The sequence below is a fragment of the Arachis ipaensis genome, chromosome B02 (genome assembly GCF_000816755.2).
Source record: "Arachis ipaensis cultivar K30076 chromosome B02, Araip1.1, whole genome shotgun sequence".
NCBI classification, from domain to species: Eukaryota; Viridiplantae; Streptophyta; class Magnoliopsida; order Fabales; family Fabaceae; genus Arachis; species Arachis ipaensis.
Genome location: NC_029786.2, coordinates 63623166 through 63628196, shown reverse-complemented (window position 1 = coordinate 63628196; position 5031 = coordinate 63623166).

Genomic DNA, 5031 nt, shown 5'->3' with positions numbered 1-5031 from the left:
TGGTTTAAATGTCACTGCATCTTTCCCTCATTTACTTGTAAGCTTGTCCATCTTAAATCAAATGAGAAGAGAATGTTTATGTTTTTAAAAGACCAAAGTAGAGTTCATAATGTGGAAGTGCATTCATGAATCTTTGGGGTAGTCATAAGTTAGCTAAGTTGGTTCAACCATAAGGTGGGAGGACAACTATCTGTCATGAATACTATGCTTGAGACACACCCCATGAGACTAGCTAAATAAGAAGATCTTAATAAGAAAAAGGGAAAGAATAATAAAGGTTGAAAAACAAAAGAAAAAGAGTAAGCAATAAGGCTAGGCACCAATGGTTTTGATCTTAAGATATGTGTCTGTGGTGTTCCTGTGTGAGGGATCTACTTGGATGAATAAGCTCTCAGGGGTGCTTTATCACTTGGTAACTTGGGTTAACTAACCCGGGATTATCAGCTGAAAGTCCATTATCAAGAGTAACCCTCACCACAGAGCATTTAGTAACTCAAAGAGGTGCTGGACACCAAGGTCTCAAGAAAAGAAAATAAATAAACTAAATGCCTGTAGTGTGTATGTATGGGGGATAGGCTTGAGGGAGTAAGTCCTTAGGGGTGCTTCAATACCTAGCACCTTGAACCAACTGGTTCGGGAGTGTTGGCTAAAAGCTTATCTTAAAGAGTTGCCCCTTACAGAGCACTTAGCCTAAGAACACCAATAAGCTCTGAAATGACAATAAAGGGATCAATGAATAAAAATCTCATGGGATGTAAGCAAAGTGAGTGTTTTAAGACATGATAAAGGTCTGAAAGCCAGGAATGAACCTAAGTTGCTATGCATGAAACCACCATAAAATCAGTAATATGACTTCCACAAGAATGACTCATTCCTCTGGATATTCCATTCATCATTCTCTTGTTCCAGTACTGGCTTAGGGACAAGCAAGCTTTAACTTTGGTGTTGTGATGCCAGGGCATCTTGGCCAGTTTCACTGACCTTTTCTTTACTGTTTTTAGCGTAGTTTCATGCATTTCTTTAGGAAATAAGCTAGTTTTGGGGAGATATTCACCTACACCTTGATTCAAGCATACATTGTGCACGGAGGATTGCAACATCTCCTAAGCCCAATGAACTCCCCATCTTTGATCTACCCATTCTCTTTAATTTCTGCTATTTACTTTTATGAGCAAATCCCCCATTCCCATTTACAATTCTGCAATTTATTTTCAGTCATTTACTTCCAGTCCTTTAATTTTAGCATTTACTTTTCTGTTATTTACATTCCCGCCATTTTATTTTCTGCAACTCTCAACCTAAATTCTGGATTCGCTCAATCATAGCACAAAATCAGGAAGGAGAATGTAAAACATGCATTTTGTATGAACAAGTGTATGAAAGATTGATAAAATCCACTCAATTGAGTACAAGATAAACCATAAAATAGTGGTTTATCAACCTCCCCACACTTAAACAATAGCATGTCCTCATGCTAAGATCAAGAGAAGCTATAAGGGAGTGAAGAGGAATGGTAGAATGTATGAAATGTAACCTATCTATATGAATGAAACTACATGCTAAGATGTTTCTATCTACGTGGTTAAAAGTAAATAAGCTCTTCAAGACAAACATAAATCAGATTTCACTAATTCAAATTATACAATAAAAGACAAGTAAACTTGTAAGAAGATAGCTCATGAAAGCAGGGAACATAGAATCAAGCATTGAATCCTCACTGGTAGTGTATATCACTCTAATCTCTCAAGTGTCTAGGGTTAATCACTCTACTCTTCTCTAGTCATGCTTTCTAAACTTTGTTCTTCATCTACCCAATTAACAAAAATTTAGTGTACCAATGCAAACATCATGAGGTCTTTTCAAGGTTGTAATGGGGCTAAGGTAAGGGTGAGGATATATGTATGGCCAAGTGAGCTATAATATGAATCTTTGACTAACCTAAGCTCTCACCTATACACACACTCTATATACTTTTAAATTCATGCCTAACTATCCAAAATTCCCACTTTTGCATTACATACTCATGCATCAACCTTTATTTTAATTTTATCACATATGCATTGATCTTTTTATTAACTTAACCTTGCATTGGGATAATTTTGTCCCCTTATTTATTTACTTATTTATTGAATATTTTTGGATTTTTCTTTTTTTTTTTGGATTTTTTTATATATATTAAAACTAAGGAAATAAACATAGCTTATCAATACACATGGATTTTTAATTTTTCTAGTTTCACATGAGTAGGTACCCAAATTTCCATTATTTTGTCATGACACATTTCCTTATTAACCCTTATTCCACAATTCTCCCATACTTAATTAACACACAATTTCTATCTTAAGCTAACCAAAGATTCAATTGGGATATTTAATTGTTTTTCCGCTTAAGGCTAGTAATGTGGTAAAATATAGAATAAATGGGATTAAAAGGCTCAAAGTGGCTAACAAGGGTGACATAAAAGGGTAGGCTTATTTAGGATAAGTGAGCTAAACAATTAATGGCCTCAATCATATGCAAGCATGTAAATATACTAAATAGTGGACATATAGAATAGAACAAAGCAAAGATTGCAATCATAGGGAAGAAAACACACAAGAATAAAAATTTATGGTTAAACAATGTAACCATATAAATAAGCTCAAAATCTCACAGGTTGTGTGTTCTTAGCTTTTTAAACTATGTTCCAAATACAACTTCAAACAAGTTTTAACAGAAAAAATTTTTCAATTTAAATTAGTGAAATACTATAAAAATTTCTTGAAAAAGAAAATATTACTTCAACCAAGTAGTAACTAAATGCATAAAATCAAGAAAACATGTAATCAAATATGCAGATGCAACAATAAACTAATAAAGAAAATAAGACATTGGTGTTGAGAGGAAAATAACTAACCCATGGAAATCAGTATTGACCTTCCCACACTTAAAGATTGCACCGTCCTCGGTGTATGCTAAGATGTGCAAGTGGAAGGGTTGCTTCAACTAATGCTTTTCTCTAAAGATTGTGTTGATGGACTTGTTTGTCTCCCCATTTAGAAGCTTTCCCTTTCCCTTCTTTGGTGGCCATCCTGAAAGAAGAGGAAAAGAAAAAAAGTAACCTAAAAATAAAGATAAGAAAATAAATACAATATGGGTGGGTTAATGCCAAATAATGGGGGTCTCAATTACATGGTAACTACAACATGCAAATGAGAAAACAATAGAAGCACATGGCATACCAGTGGTGCAAAATTTGCAACAAAAGGAAAGATTGTGGGTAATGAAAGATAGTATAAGTTCATATCAATGCAAGAGAAGTACAAATATCATAAAAGATTAGCATTGATTTAAATAATATTACCCAATCAGAATAAAACATGTCATGAAGCACCAGGATAATTCAAGAGAAGATGCAACAGTTAAATAAGAAAATTTGACACCAACGGAAAAATAATAAATTTAGAAAAGAAAATAAAAATATGCACAAAATTAAAATGCAATGAATGAAAGTATGCAGATAAATTAAGTAAAATAGAATGAAAGAAAAGAAGGATGAGAAGTTAAAGAGATGAAGAAGAAGTAAGTAAGAAAGAAGGAAGAAATAATAAGAAGGGATAAGAAAGAATTAGGATTAGGGAAGAAAAGATAAGATATCTGGCGCTGATCTTGATAAACTGTGCGGCGCAGGCGACGCAGACGCGTGAGGCACGCGGTCGCGTGGTGTGTGATAAGTTCAGCTGACGCGAACGCGTGGGTCACACGATCGCGTGGCCTGATTTGTGCTATTGGCACGAGTGCAGTCGTGCGTTCGCGTAACTCTCTGTTTTAAATGCAGTGTGCCAAAAATCTGGGTGACGCGTTCACGTGATTGATGCGATCGTGTGAATGGCCTCATTTTGTAAAACGACGCAGCTGCGTGGGGCACGCGGTCGCGTGGTAGGGCTTGTGCGTCCAGCATCATTCCAGCCCCATTCCATCATAACTTGCTACCATACACCTCTTTTACGTCGATTTTTAGGGGCACGCGTTCGCGTGGGTGACGCGGATGCGTGGGAGGCTATTTTTCAAAATGACGCATCCGCGTCAGCGACACGGTCGCGTGGACATGATTGTGCCTAAAGCACGCCTCCAGCGACGCTTTCGCATGACCCTCTGCTTCTTTTCTTCTTGTTGCGAAAGCACCTACGACGCGGACGCGTCAGCGACGCGTCGTGTGCAAAATTTTTTTTATGCAATATGCAGATGCAAATGCAGTGTTGATATGGATGTTATGAATAATTCCAGGTTCAATAAAATGGAATAAAATAAAACTTAAAAACAAACAAAACGAAATAAAATTAAAATTGAAGAAAAGGAACGATCATACCATGGTGGGTTGTCTCCCACCTAGCACTTTTAGTTAAAGTCCTTAAGTTGGACATTTGGTGAGCTCCTTGTCATGGCGGCTTGTGCTTGAACTCATACTGAAACTTCCACCAATGCTTGGACTCCAATAAGCTCTATCAATACCAAGTAAATTTCTCAAGCTTTGATGGAGTTTGTCACAAGTTTTGAGCTCCCAAATTTGATTCTCATATATGCCTGGATCCCAAATCTTATTTCTGCACCCGTCTTCAAGTTGATCATCATGGTTCCATCCGGGTGGCAAGCACTCTGAATTCTCTACGGAGTACCAAACTCTTCTTTTGGATCTAACCAAATTATCACCAGTTGAGCCCTTACATCTTTCTCTTAAAGTATCAACCTTGATAAGCCTTGATTTGTAACTCCAACCACTAAACATTCTACTCTTACGCTGAATGCCACAAAGGTTCCTAAGTTGGCCGTCCGTTTCAAGAATACCATACTCAAGTGGGATAGGAAGAGGAACAGAGATAAGTTTTACCCACTCAAGTGAAGGAGTAGATGACAACCTAGGTGGAGAAGCCTCCAACGTTCTTGACAAAGCGTACTCAACTCCCATCCAACCTTTTTGAAGGGCTTCTTCTTCCACATCATTTGCAGACTCAATCAGAGAAGAGTCTTCGTACTCAAGGAGTTCGTTTGCGG